Source organism: Alligator mississippiensis, chromosome 11 (genome assembly GCF_030867095.1).
Source record: "Alligator mississippiensis isolate rAllMis1 chromosome 11, rAllMis1, whole genome shotgun sequence".
Lineage (NCBI taxonomy): Eukaryota > Metazoa > Chordata > Crocodylia > Alligatoridae > Alligator > Alligator mississippiensis.
In genome coordinates this window covers 20620775-20641234 of record NC_081834.1, presented here as the reverse complement: position 1 = coordinate 20641234, position 20460 = coordinate 20620775, and the positions used below count along the sequence as shown (strand labels likewise).

General features: G+C 44.8%; 1 long non-coding RNA gene across 5 annotated transcripts in view; it reads right to left on the bottom strand.

Annotated features, from left to right (window-relative positions):
• The window catches only part of LOC132243984 (uncharacterized), a 207940-nt gene that overhangs the window by 145628 nt on the left and 41852 nt on the right, over positions 1–20460 (bottom strand). For 4 of the 5 annotated variants that reach the window (XR_009455585.1, XR_009455584.1, XR_009455582.1 and 1 more), the window contains exon 2: positions 4373–4506. The exons of the other annotated variant lie outside the window; for it this stretch is intronic. This is a non-coding gene — a long non-coding RNA (uncharacterized LOC132243984). The remainder of the gene's footprint in view (positions 1–4372; positions 4507–20460) is intronic. 5 annotated transcript variants of the gene reach the window in all.

Here is a 20460-nt window from a genome sequence, read left to right as displayed (position 1 = left end):
TTAGTGCAACTACTTTATTATATTATTGAATAAGCATACATTTTTTCATTGCACCTGCCAGTGATGCAATGATGACACCCTGAAGGTTCTAACCGCAGAAAACTTCCTATAAAAGGAAGCCAGAGATTGTTACCTCTTTTTCTCTCTCTCTTTTTTCCTCCCCAACATCAAAACCTAGTCAATAAAGTTTTACAAAATTAAACTGACTCCTACCCAATTAGCAACATGCACAAGCAATAGATGAAATGAATATTTCATTAGCATTTTACCTACTTTGGGCCAGTGTAGTGTTCTACTTATGGACCAGATCTAGATAGAAAGGCAAGGTTTACTTCATGAATCTACAGACAGTTTAAAAATCACAAGACTCAGGCACATACAGTTTTCCCAGCTGTGTTAACCCTAACAAATATATAAACTTCAATTGTTAGCTGCTTTGCTGTCAAACATGGCAAACACTGCCAGCATCTTGGCAGCTACTTTGAACTGCTGTGGGAAGTGATTCCACAAGATGCAGACAGAGAAGGAAAAGGCCCTTCATTCTTCAAAACACCATCCTCAACTTATTTCTGACAGCAGAATCCCAGGCTGAGAGCCCACAAGAGCAAGCCTCAGGTATGTGGAGACCACAGCACAAGCTCTGGCACTACCTGCCCATAAGGAACACAAAAGTCATAGGTGCAGTCTAGAGTAGTGGTTCTCAATCTTTCTAGACTTGTGGTATCCCTCCATAACTTTTGTGAATTGAGCAACACCCCATTTCAGAAACTACATTTTTTTTAGCACAATGTTTACCTCCTTGCAGAGGACCCAGGTAGTGGGGGTGGGAGAGCAGCCAGGATGGGAGAGCCTAAGCCTGCCCTTATCTGCTTACCTCCTCACACTTCCTGTGACCCCCTTCAAGGGATCTCACTGCACCCTTATCCCAGCCGCCTGCGGAGGATTCGGGATTGAGAGTATGGTCGGGGGTAGAAAGGTAAGAAAGATTTACTGACTTAACAAAAACACAACTACGCGTAGTAACAAGACAAACAAAAGCAATTCACGTCAGCAACTTATCGGCAGTCCCCCCTGATGCCCGATACACAGCAAGCTTCTCTTTCCACAAAATTCAGCGAAGTCAGGCATCCCTGAACAGCACTGTCCAAAGGGGTACTGGGAAGGACCCTGGAATGCAGTCCTTGGGCTCCTTGAGGTCCATGGGCCCACTGATCCAGGCAACAGCTAACTAATCCTTTTCACAGAGCTGTATCTTCCTTCCGAATGGTTTCCAGATATTCCAGCCAATTTAAAGCTTCTGAATGATACTGATAACATACAACCATTCAGATTCCTTTTACTTCAACTGTCCTTAGACTGACCAATAGCAGTACAAGCCTTGCATTTCTTTGATAAGGTAATTTTAACTACACCACAGGGCCTTACTACTTCAAGGCTTTGCTAAATTTACTAGGCCTTACTTTATACAAGGCCTCACTACATCTTAATCTTTAATTAGTCTTTTAGCAACAACATATAGCTTAATATCTAAACAAATATAGAAAAACACTGTCTAATCTTCATAGGGCCTTCAGCAAGCACCTGTATCACACAGATATAATTTCAGCTGTCACAACCCTGACTGAGAATCACTGGTCTAGAGAATAGATTAGGGCTAGGTACAGACAGTCAAAAAGCTTGAGGCTAAATAGATTCAGTCTTTGCAGGTTAGTCTAAACTGCACAGATTAAATTGAAATGCAAGTGAACAGACATTTACCTTTGATTCAGGAAATGCAGTCACATGCCTGCAGTGGCTCAGACCGGAAGCTGGGAGGCACTAGAGCACAGCTGTCAGGCTGTGTGTTCACTTCCTCTTCCTGCTGCCCCCCCAGGTCTCTCTGATTTGCAATCCAGAATCACAGCAGCAGGACTCTGCATAGTTGCTCATCACTTCCTCTTCCTGCTTCCAGGTACCTCTGGGATTTGTAATCCACAGTTGCAGCCAGTAGTAAATTTGAGCAGGGGAAGGGGCATTTAACCACCCCCCCCATCCCGGACCCCAGCCAGGGTCTGCCGGGAGGTGGAGCAGTCATTCCCCCCCCACCCCCACTTGCAGACTAGCCTGCATCCTCAGTTGGGCTTGCCCCCCACCCCCTTGTCATTGTAACCCGGGCGGTACTCCAAGAGGTATCCCCTCTCCAATTGAAGGGATCAGAGCAGGCACACAAGCGCTGTGGGAGGTGTAGGGACTCTCCTCTCCCTATAGAGCAGAGCCAGATTACTAATGGGGACTCAACCATATACCTTTTAATGAGAGAACAGTACTGGAAACAAACCAGTATAAACCAAGGGGCATAGGGGACACTACAATGCCCCAAGGGGGCAGGATTCAACAAAGCTTAGACTTACAGTCATAGACATTCATCAAGTTGACAAAAGACAGGGTTAACAAAATATAAAACACAAACAGCAGAACAAACAATACTGGTTGGTGAAATATAAAAGGCACAAAATACAAAACATCAAACAACAAGGAATATAGGGACTAGGTACCTGGAGGGGGGGAAAGGGGAAAAAACACAATGACCCTTTTCCACTGCAACAAGAATTTCTCCCCATCACTTCACTCACCCCAAAGGGACTTGAACTCAGTTCTCCCACATAGTAGGCAGAAACTCGACCACACAGCCACCAGTGCTGGTACTGTCCCAAGCTGCTAGGGGTCTTGACCTTCCAGGAGCCCCTGCCTTACGTCAAGCTTCCTGGCCTCTTACTGGAGGAGCTGGAAGCAGAGCTAGGAACCTCTCAGGTTGCTGCTCAGATTCTTGCTGGAGCTGAGGAGCCTCTCCTGCTGGCCGCAGCCTCTTGTAGGGGGATCCTGGAGTCCAGCTAGGGAGCCTCTCCTGCCGGCTGCACGCTGTGCTGCTGAGGGTCCCACTGCTGCCTGCAGGTCCCACTCCTTCAGGTTCTTCTGGGCCAACTGCTCCCTCCCCACTGGCCCAGCTCTTGTCAGCTCTTTGAAACTCCTTCCTTGTGGTCCCTCGCTGGTCTCCCTTGAGTCAGTTGTGCTGTCCCTTTTATCCCCCTCCAGGTGACCAAAGGGGCCAATCAGGGGACATGGAGGGAGAGTCTCTGGGGCCTGATTGGCGAGGAAAGGGAATCCCAAGTCCTCCAATCATCTTTTACCCTTTTAAAACCCCCGGGCTAAATCACTACCAGCTAGCCCATCACATCAGCCAGCCCTTACTACTCCAGCTAGGGAGCAGAGGGACGGTATCAGCCCTGCTCTCTGGAGCAGACAGCCCAGCCCAGGGCTAGAAAGCATGCCAAGATGCTGGGGGACTGTGATTTAACTTGAACCAGGAAGGATTCTGGGACAGAAGTTTCATAAACTGGTTTGACCCAATTCAGTTAAGTCTGATACTACATTCAACCAGGTTTATCTGAAACCAGTTTCAGCCATTTTGAAACTGGTGTGTGCGCACTGAGCTTCTGTTCTGTTATAAGTTTAACCAGTTTCTCAATCACTTAAACCGGTTTATGTTTAACTTCTGTCCCTAGCTGAAATGGCCAGAGGAAATATCTGTTCAGGACGCCTTAGGGAAATATGATGATCCAGCATTTCACTGGAACATCAACAACCTATGCAGGTCCTGACTACAAACTATAGTTGCCCCTTCTGGTGGATTCCTTAGCAATGAACTCCCTCTCTCAGAGCAGGCATCTACGTAGCTGCAGCACGCACAGTATCTATCAGTGCACCATTTTCTGAAGTATTAGGGTGTCCTGATATAATGCCAGATAAGTACTTTTTCTTCAATGCCCACTACTTCTCCATGCTGAAGCCCAAAGACAGCTAATTTCTTTCCAGTCTTCTTTTTTTTTTTTTTTTTTTTAAGGATTTCACAGAGTTAAACTGTCATGAGAGAGAGTTGCATACAATTTCTTAAGCATTTATAGATAAACATCTGCCACCATTTCGTGACAGCCACTCTCTTGGCAATAAACCAAGGACTGGGACATCGAGGGACAACCAGACCAAAAGCATACCTCAAACTCCAACAGCTCAAAGAAGCAAGGCTCTCTAGCTGGGGGCTAAACAACTCCTATCTTCTGCATCAGGCAGAGGGGAGCATGTAACACTCACCAGTAGGCTGTGTGCACAAAGTGCCTTGCATACTACTAGAGTTAGCCCACGACAGACATGGATTTTCACGCCTTTTCATAAATATTTTGAACCCTCACTGCATTTGTCAAGAACAAAATGAAACATTGCTGTAATATATCACATTAGCAAACGAAGAACATCAATGTATTAGTTAATGGGACACAGCCAGAAGTGGTTGATTCTCCTTAAATGTTCAGTGATAATTTCTTTAATTCCAACTCACCTAAATTGTGTTGGAACATACAGAAGCAGTTTGTGCATCAGCAGTACTGAGAGCAGCTGCCAGACCTGAGTAAGAAAATTCCCACTTGGATGCCATTCTCCTCTTGTCCAGCTGAGCAGAGCTAACATACAGTTCTGAAAGTGAAATGCAAGTGAATCAATTCATTCCAGAGAATATAAAATATGATCATATTGGTCACGTTTGTACCCCATATGCAATGAGCAATACAGACTATTTTCAGCCTAGAGGATTTATTTCCCATTATGGAAGACAAATGAAAAAATACAGAATCTGATAATGCAAGGAGCTCCAGATGGACAGGCTGCTGCATCTACAGAAGGCTTCTTGCAAGATCATGGGCAAGAGAAGGAACAGTATGCCTTTCTTCTGCAACATCCCATACCTGAACCAAAAATGCTGCTGCCTCATAGAACCCCTTGGAGACTCTTCTTCATTTAAAACCACAGAGAAGAGAAACTTGGCTGACTACTATATATCCTAGTTCCACTCCAACATACACTTTCTATACTAGCTATTCAGTCTATTTTTGCACTTTACCAGCCATCTATCTGCAGCAGTTCAAATGAAGTCCTCATAAGGCAAATACTCTTATCCCTGTAGACAGACAATGCATGCTCTAGCAGCCATGGTGTGGTTACTCTTAACCTTATACTTCGCAATGACCCTGTCATTGGAATTTCAAGCTTTTTTTTACTCCACTGTATTTGCTCATGTTTATTTGTTATGACATCTTCATAAGCAAATATGACCCAATGAGAACTCCTTAATTATGCAAATACACTGGCTTAGTAAGGACACAGACAAACAAAGCTTTCAACTACTTTATAAGGGGTGGGACAGCTACCATATGGGATCATGCATCAGCTGTTCCAACCTGTTATGTCTGCATGGTCCAAGTTAGCTAAATCACTGTAACATAACCCTGAATGAAACAGCAGAAGTTTTGCTACGCTTGTATCATTACAGAAGCATGCAGATGCAACAGCTATATTGTAATGATTTATATCAGTAACATTTGATATTGATGCAATTGTTATGTCTGTCTGTGCTCTAAAGTGGGCTTATATTTCCCCCGTGAGACTGGGGAGTCTGCTGTCCATTAGTAGATAAGCTACTCTTTGTGCCTGCAGTAGTAGATTGTACTTTTGGTGCCAGATTTTCTGGATTCAATCCCCTTTTCCATCTTTATAAGTCTGGCACCTGTATGTAGGAAGTTATGGCTTATTTTCCTAATGCAATCAGATGCAAGCCACTGCTCTACTAAATTTTGAGGGAGGCTGTCATAAACACAGATCATTTGCCCAAAAATGAATATCAAAGATTTAGTTATGAAGTCTCTTTGGTTGGAAAGCATCATAGCAAACAGTTTAAAACCAACAGAGAATCTGATTAGTGGTATGATACTGAAAAGTCAGACCACTTAAGAATTAAAAGCTACAGAAGTAAATATGAATGCTAGTCTAGCTTTGAGTTTTCCAATACTTTTGGAGTCTTACTGACATGCTGCAAGATATCAAGAAATTCTGGGTGAAGAAATAAATCCAAAGCCAGCCATAGGATGTCACCAGGAGTAAACGAAAAGTGGCTGGGAAAGGATATGTAAATCAAGCCATCACCTATGAAGCTAGGCACTCAACACTTGCCACTTATACATGTGAATAACTGCTGCTGTCCCTTCTGCTCTTTACCAACCAACTGGATCAAAGATGCTTTTCAGTATAATTTTGTAACAGTGATGATAGATTCCCGATTGTTCTATGTGCCCACTGCAACATGACACCAGCTTTCTGCATGGACTGCCTTTCTGCCTACATCATTTGGACAATGAGCCACTATTTTGGGGGGCCAAACTTGCCATAAAATTAGGGTGATACTTCTGTCATAGTGTTTGTCTAAATTAAAAATATTAGCCACTTTAGCCATAAAATATAAGTAAAAAATTTAAAGTAATAATATTCCCTAGCATTTTTTATAGTTGGCACAAAGTGCTGATACTAGCTCTAGTCTATTTTAGTTCAGGCACCAAAATAAGGTGCACCAGTACCATACTGGTTTATTGACATTGATACTGGGGCATTTATAGGGGGAGGAGGGAAGAGAAAGCATTCATACATACAACCCCCTAGCCAATAATTATATCATTAAGACATTGTATAAACCAGCTCCTAATAAGACCTTGTTTAGAACTGAACGAAAGAGCCTATCCAGGCTTTTAATAGGTCTCTAGGGAAATTCATTTTGTCCTATCTGAACCATAACATGGGATAAAGCTGGACCTGAATGGAAAATGGATTCTGTATGTGAGATGCTCTCTGCCATAGGAGCAGTTTTCAATATAACTCTACGCATCGAATATTACAAAATAAAAGGAGATGGGAAATGAAGAAGAGATATGCAACTGCTAACAACAAGAAAAGGAAACCAACGGAGAGATGGAAAAGAAAATGATCTCCAGAAAGTTGATAACCTTTGCTGTCACTAATCTCAGCAGCACAGTCAGCGATAAAGGATTTTTGAGTCATTTAAGATTTCAAAAACCCATTGCCATCAGTATTTTTATATTGAGGAAAACAAATTCAACATGAGCAGTTGAAGAAAGGACTTGTTTATTGGCTACAGCTGTTCTATGCCTTCCTTGCATTTTCATGTTGAATAAATGGTGTTCAGGAAGTAACTTTAAGATTAATCTCTCTCAATGTACAATTTTCCCTTCGCTATCCCAGTAGCGCATCATGCAAACTAACTCTGCCACAGAATATCTTTAGTTGATACAGTAAGATCTGGACTATGGACAAAGATCAGGGGCACAGAGCAAGAGTTTTTTTAAAAGCTGGAGGCTCCATTTGTGTTTCTTTTAGTCTATGTTTAGCCAACTGAGTGGACTCATTTCCAAATGGACCAGAAACCACACAGAAACTGTTTCTAAAGCTGATTTCAGATGAGGAGCTCTATTAAAATTAAACTCGCTTCAATGAGATCTGGTTGAAAAGAGTTGTTTAAAATTACATCGCTTTACAGGTACCTAAACAAGGACCTTGGAGTCCATATTAGGGCTTAAATTTTAGAAAGTTATAGGTCTGTACAAACATTGCTTTTTTGACATTTAAAGCGCTTTATTGCTGTGACTTAACAGAAGTGCACGGCTTTACAGCACTTCAAAAATGGTGCTTTAAATTAACCCTTGTTAAATGAGTTATTAAATTTGAAGTGCTGTATTTTACAGCACTTTAGCAACCTACAGTGCTTTAAATAACTTTTGTATTCTGGTCAAATTTCTGACCAGTGGAGATGCCCCAGGACGTTACAGAGCACCCCTGCCTTCTAACCTGGAAAGAGCAGGGAGACTCAGAGGCCTCCCCCTCCACCCCAAACACTCAACTGCTGTCTTGTTTAAGAGCACTGCAACTTCGTAGAGCTATAAAAAGTGCTCTATACTGCAGCACAATAAAACATGCACAGAGCACTTCTGTACACACCTATAGACATAGCATGTCCACAAGGCAAAGGATGTGGTGGCAGCAGATTTTTTAGGACATCTGCAGGAGGATATTAAAATGCATTGAGGCCATTTTCTGTCCTTAACTATGAGACAGAACTGCGTTGTGCAATGCATTCTAATGGATACGACTTCTTTGTTGATAAATAACCTACGGGGTGTTCCATCTGCATTAAGATTTGCACATTTCATTCGTGTTGTTGAAAGAAGAATCTTTTCTGATGCACATGAATGAGGAGCAGAACAGAATTATACGGCTCTGTCAATAAACATATACCTTGAGAAATGGCTTCCCAGTTTATAACAGATTTATAGTTCTTATCTTGAGTTTCTAAAGTTCATCTGAACCTCCAATACAGGGAATTCCAATGCATCAGTAAATCTTTTAAGCCATGAAGAAAACTCACTCAAAGAAGCAGTGTCCCTCATCAGTGGAAGTGATAAATCTGAAAATAATATATAATTCATGATGACACGTATCAAGACATTACACCAAACACTGACACAGGACCTATTTATGACATTGCTTTGCTAAGTGTATTCCCACAGAACCATCTACTCGCCCTTCCTGATCCAAGCACCTGCTTTAAGAATGCACATCTCTTCAGAGATGGGAAAGAAGCAAATCTCATTCAGCAACCATTTCTCATGATGGAAAGCTAGCGGCCCTCAGCCAGCAACATAATAGTAAATTAAAATTTAAGCGCATATCAAAAAGAAATGCAATACAGCATGGCTACTTTAAAAAATTTATGACCTCAGACTTCAAGTCATCCATTGTCTAAAACATGCTAATATGAAATGTTAAAATGTCCTTGGCCAAGGAAAAAAGTTTCAGTTAGATTCCTGAAAAACAATTTCTTCAGCCTATGCATTCTAGCAAATACAAAAATACAAAAGCTCAGAACCAAGCAAAAATCCCTTTCACTTATTCAAACCTTTCTAATACTCTCACATCCAATAAGTTCAACATCATAAGTATTAATGCTAAAAATTATTCAAGTTACTACTTTACACTTTAAAAGGCCTGAAAAGTCTTAAAGAACTTTACAAAACTTTAGTTAAGCCTTGTATGACCATTGGCAGCCCACCAGGTCACTTAATGTATGCATTTTAGGATTGAATAAGTGGTGATTCGAGGAGACAGTGACAATAATAAGGTCACGCAAGGTGTCAGTGTCACAAGTAGAAAAAAATAATTCCAAAATCTTAACTTCAAGGTTTTCTGTTAACCATATTCCTACTCTGTAAAAATAATCAAGGTACATGGGAAAGACATATAAGAAAATATACATACATACACTCACTTAGTAAGTAAAAATAGCTAGCGGCTTTATTTCCAACTTGCCCAGAAAAAGCTAGGGTTAAAACAAAACAAAACGAAACAAAACAAAGGCAAATCTCAACAATTAGTTCATATGCTTTTCAGGTCTATTTGCCTCAAAAAGCAGCACACAGTAAAAATGAATACGTCATAGAACAAAAATAAGGTAGGTTTACTCATACATAAGTTTCCATAGAAGCCACTAGAATAGCTTTCAAGAGAAATGCCTTCTGTGAACAAGTCCAGAGTATATATACTGCTCTTATTCCCATCAGGATATGTGCCAGCCAGGCTAAAACATACCAGCATGAGTAGGAAAAATCAGGTTTAAATTAAAGATAACAAATATCTGTGCATATATTTTGTATAAATTTCAGAAGTACACAACCCAGCTACTGACCATTTTTACTGCAATATTTTGAATCGGTATGATAGAGGAAAAATGTTTCAAATGTTTCACTTGCACAGCTTCAGATTACATTGCAGAAACTCATTCCCAACCAGGGTTCAGCTTTATCATAGCAACATTATGTTCAGGACCCGGTAAACAATAACAGATGCATAGCCTATAAAACTACTGCAGGAAGGTCACCAGCCTGTGAGATACTGGGACTGTAGTAGAACAGATGGGACCTTTACAAATTGGATAGGCTACATTTTAACAAAGTGGGCACTTACTCTGTGGTAAAATGGTAGGATGGGTATAAGAAAATGGAGCAGGGAAACAGACATAGAGAAAGCAAGTTTATAGAAGAACTATGCAGCAGAAAGAACAAAATAGATAAAATATATAGTAAGGTTAACACAGGGGAACTAATACTAAGCAGTGCAACAGAAAATTCAGTATCTGAGTAGAAGAGGAGTAGAATGAAATCTTGATTGTACAATTCAATAATGTTTATCTAACACCTATTTTCTGTCTTCTCTAGTTAGGTTACCAGGCTAACTGACTCAAACAGAAAATGAGCTTTTTTCTCAGGTCACTGGGTAATACGATTATTCCAAGATGTCCTGGGGACAGAATCAGGAGGCCAGCTTCACAACAAATGAATCTTCAAATGTAGCCCCATTCTTCACATCATACCTCACACTTTGCAATTGAAGTTTCACTTATCTTTCTCATGCACACATATACAGTGGCAACAGAACCTAGAAAATTTACTGAAAGAGTGTTTAGTCTATTCAACTAGGTCTCCATTTGCCTTAAATGTATTTTATAGTGATTGAGGATTCTCAACCCCAGAGTCATGAGCAGCTTTAGGATGTTACATTCACCCCGCCAGGCCCATATTTCTAGGGGCCTACTTATATCGTGATTTTTGTGGAAACTTTGAAAAATGGCAGTTTCTGCAATCACAACAAAAAATGGCATTTCCCATGGTTTTGCACAGTATTCCCCCCCCCCCCCCCAAAGAAAGAAAGAAAGACTTTTGACTTTTAAGAGGCGTTTATTCCAGGGAGGGTGACAAATCGGGGCCAGTAAAGAGTATGTACAGGTTGGCCCGAACACCTGGGCCTCACGGACATGGTCCTGGGCTCACGGCCTGCAAGGCCTGCCCGTACACTCTAGACTAAAAACCATAGCGAGCCAAAGGTCTATTTACATATTTACATTTCCGCAAGCGGGGACACCCATGGGGGGCCTCAGGGCTCGACCCGCGTGAGGCAAAGTCCAAGGCCTCGGCCCGCTGGATGTGTGTCCGCAGCTTGAGCAGCCGGGGGTGTTACAGGGCGAGGAGCAGGCGCCCCGCCTCGACTCGGCAGAGCGCCCCCTCGAGGGCCCAGCGTTTCTCGAAGGTGGGCACCGTCCGCTGCAGGACCGCGTGCTCAAACTCGAGCGAGATGCAGGCCCGCACCAGCAGGCGGAAGAGCTGCAGGGCGTCGACCATCCCGGTCCCAGCGAGCCGGTTTCGCCAGCTCTTCAGGGTGGCCATCTTGGCCTGGCCCAGCAGGAAGTTGGCCAGGCTGACCACAGCCCTCTCCACTGCCCGGTAGGGGAAGGAGTGGACGTAGACGTCCTCGGAGAAGTTCCGGCCCAGCGCCCGAAGCAGAGCGCCCAAGGTGGCAAAGAGCGGCTGAAAGAAAAGCTTACCAGAATAGAAAGCAAGAATGGCAATCCCTATGCCACAAAGCACATGGTCTGAGAGAGTTACTGAGCATCTCAGCTAGCAACAGACTAGGTGAAGGTGATAATCCAGAAAGGAAAAGGGTTTCATAGATGTTAGGGCTGGAAGGGACCTCGAAGATCATCAAGTCCAGCCCCCTGCCCCAGGGGCAGGAAGTCAGCTAGGGTCAAAGGACCCCAGCAACATAAGCATCCAAGCATTCCTTGAATGAGTCCAGAGTAGGTGCCAGCACCACATCTGGAAGGAGTCTATTCCAGGTCTTGGGGGCTTGGACAGTAAAGACATTTTTTCTTATGTCCAGCCTAAAATGGTTTTGTAAGAGTTTATGACCATTGGTCCTTGTTTTTCCTTGGGGCACTCTGGTTAACAGATGTTCTTCCAGATCCTGATGAACGCCCCTTGTGTACTTATAGGCAGCCACCAGGTCCCCCCTGAGCCTGCACTTCTTCAGACTGAAGAGTCCCATGTTTCTCGGCCTCTCTTCATAAGGCCTATTCTCTTGCCCTCTGATCATGCACGTGGCTCTCCTCTGGACTCGCTCAAGCTTCTTGACATCCTTCTTGAATTGCAAAGCCCAGAACTGGATGAAGTACTCCAGCTGCAGCTTCACCAAGGCCAAGTACAGCAGGAGGATGACATCCTGAGATTTACTTGAGAAGCATCTATAGATACAAGTCAGGGTTTTGTTTGCTTTACCAGCTGCGACATCGCACTGGTGGCTCATGCTCATTTTGTGGTCAATCATGACCCCCAAGTCTCTTTCAGCAGTGGTGCTAGCAAACTTAGCACTGCTGAGCCTATAAGTATGCTGAGGGGTTTTTTTCCCCTGAGGTGGAGTACCTTGCATTTATCAGTATTGAATGCCATCAGGTTTGTGTCCGCCCACTTACTATGCTTATCCAAGTCAGCCTGGATCACTAGCCTGTCCTCAGGTGTGGACACTATGCCCCAAAGGTTCATGTCATCGGCAAACTTAATGTGGACATTGGTGTCAGAAGCACACCAATGTCCACAGCTGTTGATAAAGATGTTGAAGAGAACCGGCCCAAGGACAGAGCCTTGGGGGACACCACTGGTCACAGAGCACCATAATGACTTGCTGCCATTAACTACTACTCTCTGGGTCCAACCTCAGAGCCAATTTCCCAGCCATCAGACTGTAGTGCAGCTGAGGCCACAGTTGTCCAATTTTGTCATGAGAAGGTCATGGGACACCAGATCAAAGGCTTTTTTTAAAGTCCAGGTATATGACATCAATCTCTTCTCCCTTGTCCTGCTGATACGTCACCTAGTCATAGAAGGAGATGCGATTGGTCAGGCAAGACCTACTCATGACAAAACCATGCTGGCTATCCCTCAGGATGTTGCCCTCAGCCAGCTTATCCAGAAGGGTCTCTTTGATAATTTTCCTCGAGAATCTTACCAGGGATTGAGGTCAAGCTGATTGGCCTGTAAATCCTGGGAGCTACTTTCCGCCCTTTCTTGAAGATGGGTACCACATTGGCCTTCTTCCAGTCTTCAGGTACTTCACCTGAGCACCACGAATTTTCAAATATTTTTTCCAATGGTTGGACTATGACACCTGCCAGCTCCTTGAGTACCCTGCGGTGTAATCTGTCAGGACAGCTGACTTGAAGGTGTCCAGCCTCTCAAGGTGATCCTTTATGAGATCAACACCGATGCTGGGTATAAATACGCCCTCACCCTGGCCATCCCGCATCCAGCTAGGCAGGGCAGTCCCATTGGACTGATGAAAGACCGACATGAAGTATCCATTAAGCAGGCTGGCCTTTTCCTGGGTGTCGGTTATCAGCTGTCCCATTTGGTTCAGCAGGAGTCCAATGTTAACCTTGCTTTTTTTCTGACTCCCTATATATCTAAAAAAGGACTTTTTGTGATCTTTGATATGTGAAGCCAGATGGAGCTTGGTTGCAGCTTTGGCTTTCCTGATCTGCTCCCTGCAGGTACAGACCAGTGCTCAGTACTTCTCCTTGGTGGCAATTCCCGCCTTCCATCACTTATAAGTCTCTCTTTTGATGCATAGGAGGTCCTCAAGTTCCCTGCTGAGCCAAGGGGGTTGCTGAGCCTTTTTGCTACCCTTCCTCCAAGATGGGATGGCCATCCCTTGTGCTATCAGGATCGCTCCCTTGAGGAGCAACCACTCCTCTTGGACTCCTCTTCCAGTTGAGTCATTGTCCCTTAGGGCCTTAACAATGAGTCTCCTGAGCTCTTCAAAGTCAGCTTTCCTGAAGTCAAGGACTTCAGTATTGCTGACTGACTTGCTAGCTTTGCAATGGATAGTAAGGATGATCAGCTTGTGGTCACTATCACCCAGCTTTTCATGGATTCTTAGGTCACTAACTATATCATCCCCTTTGGCCAGTACCAGGTCCAACAACGCTTTACCTCTCATCAGCCCATAGACTTCTTGAGTCAGGTAGAGCTCATCCACACACTTGAGGAAGCTTTGTGATCGATCGGATTTGGCTGAGTGCTCTTCCCATGAGATGTCCAGGTAGTTGAAGTCTACCATGACGACCATGCACCAAGAGCGTGCAGCCTCAGCCAGTTCCCTGGTGAATTCCTGGTCCAGCTCTTGTTTCTGGTTAGGTTTGCAAAAGATTCCTACCATGATGTCTCCTGAGCCACGTTCCCCATGTACTTGGACCCAGAGAGACTCCAGTCATCCTTCAATGGGTGCCAATATCAATTTGAAGGGACATGTAACTGTCCCTGACATAGAGGGCTACACCCCCACACCTTTTATCTGCATGATCACACCTGTACAGGGTATAGCCATCTATACCTGTGGCCCAGTCATAGGTGGAGTACCACCAGGTCTCCATTATCCCTATGAGGTCATAAACATTCTTGTTTAGCAGGAGGACCAGTTCCCTCCTGTTTATTCCCGAAGCTCCTGGTATTGGCATACAGGCAGGCAAGTGTCCCACTGGGGGCCCTTGCCTTCCCTACAGATTGTTCCGGGGCTAGGATAAGTGTGGGTTCCCTTAAGTGCCTTAGCCTTCTGGATTTACAAGGGTTGCCCAGTGGGCTAGCAGTGGTAATAATCCCCCCAACCTCCGGTGGGCTTAGTTTAAAGCCCAGTCGAGCAGGTCAGCCAGTCTGGCTGAGAAGAGCCTCCTCCCCAGCAGAGTGGGGTGGAGGCCATCTCTCCCCAGCAGACCACTGCCTCTCTCACCAAGGAGCAGACTGTGATCGTGGAAGCTGAAGCCTTCATGATGACACCAGCACCACAGTCTTTGGTTGACTACCTCAACCCATCTCTCCCTCCTCAGCCCATGTCCCACAACTTGGATGAGCAAGAAAAAGACCACCTGTGCCCCCAACCCCCACTTCCAGAGCCCTGTAGTCTCTCATGACCCGGCTGGGATTGCTCTGAGCATTTGTGCCCACATGGATGAGAAGCACAGAGTAGTGGCCAGAGGGCCAGATAATCTTTGGGATCCTCTCTGCTATGCTCTTGATGTGGGCCCCCAGGAAGTAGCAGACCTCCTGGGATAGGGGGTCAGGGCAGCAGATTGCCCCCTCACTCCCCCTCAGGAGGGAGTCTCCCACAATGACCACTCTGCATTTCATCTTAGCAAGAGTAGGGGTGGGTGATCCTCCCTTGCCTGCAGGAGCTGGCATCTCTGCAGGCTCAACTGCAGCTACAAGAGGTTTGTACCTGTTGGAAAGCCCCAGAGGGGAGGGGACCGTGGTGCGGTGGGCCTTAGGGCCCTTGACCACCTTGGACCAACCCCCTGGCTGACAGTATGGGAGATGTCTGAGTCCTCCCTTGTCCTGGGAGGTGACCTTGGTCTACCCTCCACCTTCAGGGGGTGAAGGGCCTGGCAGTAGGAATCGATCTCCCGTTCACCATCCCTGATGGCACTCAGTCTCTGGACTGCGGTCTGGAGCTCCTCTATCTGGCACCCCAGAGACTCCGAAGTAAAGCAAACTTTGCAAGGGGTGGTGGCCATGCTCCTGGTCCCATGAGCCTGGAAACGTGCCAGACAGCCCCTCCAGCCGAAAGCCAGAGGCTCCATCTGCATGGAACCCAGAACCACGGGCTTCGTCTGGGTGGAGGCCTCCAAGGTACCAGAGGGGGAGGCTGCAGACTCTGAGGGGACACCTGGGGTGCAGCATGTCCCCATCCACATCGTGCCACTGGTAGGCCGGTTACTGATGGGACTGACTTCCCTAGGGCTCACTGGCAGGGGCTCGGGCCCTCCTGTTCACCCTTCTATGTGAACTCCCATGCTAACTCATACACCAGGCCCAGAAGCATGCCTGTTTGCGCATCCTGTTCGCACGGCTCCCTGTGGGGCTGGGCAAAGTAGGAGCCAGGGGTGGCAGACGTGACCTTCCTCCGCTCCACTCAGCTGCCTCCGTGCTGGCTACATCCCTCCCACTACAGGCCCCTGCTTACCTATGGGCAGGCTGGGGCTCATTGCGAGTCCTGGGGGTCTCTCCTGGGAGGTCCCTGGGCTCACGGGGGCACAGCAGGCTTTCACCCACGTGTCTCGCACCAGAAACAGGACCCGAGTGCCGCTCCTGCCGTTCCGGGGCCCTTTTTAAACTGCGTGCCATCTTTTAAGAAGCCAGATGCAATACTGCAGCAATATTGCTGTCTGAAGATGATGAGTAAAAAGAAATCCAAGAAAGCTAAATACATTTCAGCTCAGGATCATGCAAGGCAGTTCCCTGTAGGAACCTTGCACATGATAAATTGTTTTGTTCATTGTGCAATGCAATTCTGGATGTGTTGAGGAAAAACGGCACTGATCAGCAATTAGAGTCTGAATCACATATAAAGCAAAAGGCTACTCCAGAGGCTGAAGTCAGAGCAAGAAACAAGCGACGATGTCCTCAGTCTTTAAAAGAACAATTGAAAGCAGTTTGACAAGAGTCTATATTTGCACTAGTGGAGGCATTCATGACCACCAACATTCCTCTGTTGAAAATTGATAACCCTAAATTAAAGGACTACTTGAACAAATGCATGCCAAACCCTGACAGTTTCCCACATGAGAACAAGCTTTGCCAAGATTATCTACCAGGAGTAATTGCTTCGTATGTTCAGTCTACAAAATCTGCATTGGTGGAATATGAATCAGTCTCAACTGTAGCAGATGAAGCAACAGATGCCCAAGATGACTATGTTCTGCACATTTTATTTGTATCTGGGAGCTGGACAGACTGCGACCTGCTTGTTTTTCAAACAGAACCATTTCACCTCATGTCTGTCAATTTTTCTACTGTGGCCCAAGATGTAGTGAGGGCTGTTATAAACTACCCCTTAGAATTTAACAAGATTTCAGTGTTGCTGTCTGATAATGCAATGTACATGCGCAAAGCTTTCTCTGGTGTGCTCAATGGAATGATGCCCAATGCAATTCATGTAATATGCAATGAACACATCAGCCACATGCAGACGTGTTGGGGCATGCGCTTGCAGTGGGACAAATAGCAGCGCCACAAATTTGTGCTGCTACTTTGTCCCTCACTACACACTGTTGCACACGTGCTTGGTTGCAAGACGCATTGTCTTGAGCAGCAGAGGAACGAATGGAGCAGTAGAGATGCTCTGGCTGGCAGCCAGAGCATCTCACTGGAGGACCTATCTATCTGTTCTGGTGCATGCTATTTTCACATGTTCTGTGCTGCTCTTTTTCGCTACCAAGAAATCACAGTAGTAAATTTTGTCCCCACGTTGCAGGGCCATGTTTTAATACTCCACTTATGCAGTTTGTGGTGTCACAAAATGCATGTGCCTACATGTCTGGATGTGGCCATCCTGTCTGTAGTAAGGAACATCTGGTGCACACATTATCCTGATGTGGATAGCCTGGTTTCCTCCTTTAAAAAAACGTTCAAATGTTGTCCAAGCTGTAAGCTTTGATACAGGGAGACCATCATCAACAATCAAAGCAGGGATTTACATGCAACTGTGTTGCTTCCACCGGAGCCAATGCTCACAAGGTGGTATTTGTGGTTTAACAGTTTGTTACCATGCAAATGATATGAAGTTCTACTGGCAATTCATGAGAGAAGAGTTTGACATCACACCTGGCATGCTATGCTTAAACTATGAGTGCATTTACACATGCACTAACATGTTAACGTGTATTAAAATCTAGTACCTCAGGGCATTTGTACACATTCATGCACTGCAGTGCCAGACATGTTTAGAAGCAACCATTGCTGCAACACATGCATTTGCATAAATAGTGAAACGCACGTCAGTGCAGAGAAAATGGCAGCAGCGCGCTTTTGAACTAACACACAAAGAAAGGTGTTTTAGTTCAAAAATGTACCACTGCCATTTTCTGGGTACTGACACGCATTTCGCCGTTTATACAAACGTATGTGACAGCACCGGCTGTGTCAGCTCACGTGCTCCACAGACTCAATTAATCAAGTCTGCTCCAACACACTGGATTTCTGGCACGTCAAAGCAGACAGGTACATGTATAAATGCCCTCCATTGTGAGGTACTAGGAAAATGTGTATTAGCTTGTTGAACGAGCTTTAGTTAAAGCACCCCCACGGACATTTTTCAGTGTGGGGGCACTGATACAGATGACACTCTGGGAACTTTAATTAGCATGGGTCTCAGAGCCACTAAAGTGCCCCCTCCACTCCCGCCTCCCATAGTACATCTATAAACCCCCATGGTTCTTAAGTGATGCTTAATACACATTAGCCTATTTTAATGTGTATTAACTAAATATCATGTTTTTTTCAATGATGCTTTAATGCACATTAAAATAGGCTAATGTGCATTAAAGCGCACATAGATGCGCCCTATGTGATCTCTTAAGACAAAGCAACATTGAAGATCAAGTTAAGTTTGGGGCTGAAAACATGATCCAATTCATGGAGCTCCTAATCTGGTTTGAAACTCGGCAAGCTTTAATCCACCAAGCACACAAGCTGATGAATTTGTTGTTACGTTCAAATCAGCAGTGAGGGGCAGGGCTACTGAGGGCCCTCAGCCAATCAGTGATGAGGGGGTGGGTCACCATGAAAAGACCATGAAATCGGCTCCACGTGCTGCAAGTGGCCCGCAGAAATCCCATTGTCTCACCGTGATTTTGGTAGGTCCCTACATATTTCTAAAGAGCTGTATGGCAAGTCCTTCCAAGGCAGGAAGGATGGTCCAATGGTTAGAAGACACACGTTTGATTTGGGATGTCTGGATTCAGCTCCCTGCTCCACAGATTCTGAGGGTACGTCTACACTGCACCACCCACACTCTTGTGATATCTAGCACACTCCCCAACCCGCACCAAACCAAAGAAGGCAGCAGTGAAGCTGCTCCAAGGGAATCTCATGGAGCAGGTCTCAAACACATCCAAGATAGAGATGTAAAGAGTATTCTCAGGGCGTACCCCCAGTATAGCTTCACCAATGTATTCCTGGTTTTGGCACATAAGCAGAAGCAGGTAGGCAGAGCATTTTCTAGTGTTTCCCTCCTCAAAAGCCCCAGGGATACAGTGCAGACATACTCTGTATGAACTCAGATACATCACTTCAGCTAGGGACAGACATTACACAAACCAGTTTAAGTGATCAGAAAATGGTTTAAACCTGTAACAAACAGCTGTTCAGTGCATATAAACCAGTTTGAAAATGGCTGAAACTGGTTTGAGATGTCTGATACTAAATTCAGTCAGGTTTAACTGATTTGGCTCAAACTGGTTTATGCAATGTCTGTCCCAGACCCCTTCCTGGTTTAAGCTAAACCAGACACCCCAGCATCGTCTCTGGGCTGGGCAGGGCTCTCTGCTCCACAGCAGAGCTGGTCCCTCTCTCTGCTGGAGCTCCAGCCAGGGAGCAGATGGCTTGCAGGCACAGGAAGGTCTGCCTGGTTTCCCCGTGCCCACTCTCCCCCACTCTCACCACTCACTGCCTAAGCAAAGATCTCTTCCTCCTCTCTCCTATAGCACGGGCCGTAGCCAGCATGTGGTATGCTAGCTAATGCTGTGTATGGCAGATAGGAGAATGTCCACTTATGTTCCCATCAGCTCAGTCCTGTGGAAGGGAAGGGAGAGTTGCTCCAGCACTCCCCCCCCACCCCAGCTTCTAGCCTGAGCCACTGCAGGCACGTGCCTGCATTTCTGGAATGAAAAAGGAATGTCTATCCACCTCCAGATCAGTTCAAGCTTTTCAGGTTAGACTAACGTGCAAAGATTGAATCAATTCAGGCTCAGGCTTTTTGAATGTCTGTCCCTCAATGTCCCTGATTCTCCATCTATAAAATGGTAATAACACTTCCTGATTTTATAGAAGTGTTGTTAGAATAGCCTCATTAAAAATGGTCCAGTACTTGACTATTACAATGATAGAGGTCCTACAGAAGTACCCAAGATAAACAACATAAAAAGGGGGAGAAGTCCTGAATTGATGAAATGTCTCTGCTGCATCTAAGAATAAAGAAAAAACTCATGTCTAAGAACATCAGTTATGCCTCACTGAAACAAAAATGTCATACCTGTTGCAACTCCAAAGCAGTAAAATCCTCCAGCATGTTCAGGTTTGTACCAGTATAAAAGTGTTTATACTGATGTAGAGTACTCCAATTTAGGCACCAAACTAAGCAATACCCAAACTTCAGATTGGTGTAACTGCATCTGTACAAAGGTTTTACCAGCACAAACAAAAATCCCACTAGTAAAGCTAGTGTAGACCAACAGCTATTTTGCCCTGGGTTAAAATAGGGGAAAGAGTCTGCCCTGCTGGTCTTAATAAGTCCCGAGAGGAAATCATTTGAGATTTTTCTTAATCATCCAGAAAGTAAAATATAATAAAGCTATCCCTAAATGGAAAATGGAATCCTACCTGAGCTGCTTTTTATGTTACATTAGCAATTTTCAGTATGAAAATATGCATCAATATATTACAAAATAACAGGAGACAGAAAATGAGGGGCAAAAAAACAAGGCATCAATGAGGAAAGAAAAACAACTGACAGATAGAAAAATGGATGATCTCCAAAAAGATGATAACCTTTGCTGTCACTAATCTCAGCAGCACAATCTGCAATGAAAGATTTTTGAACAGTTTTAAGATTTAAACTGTATGTATTGCCATCAGTATTTTTATACTATGTAAAACA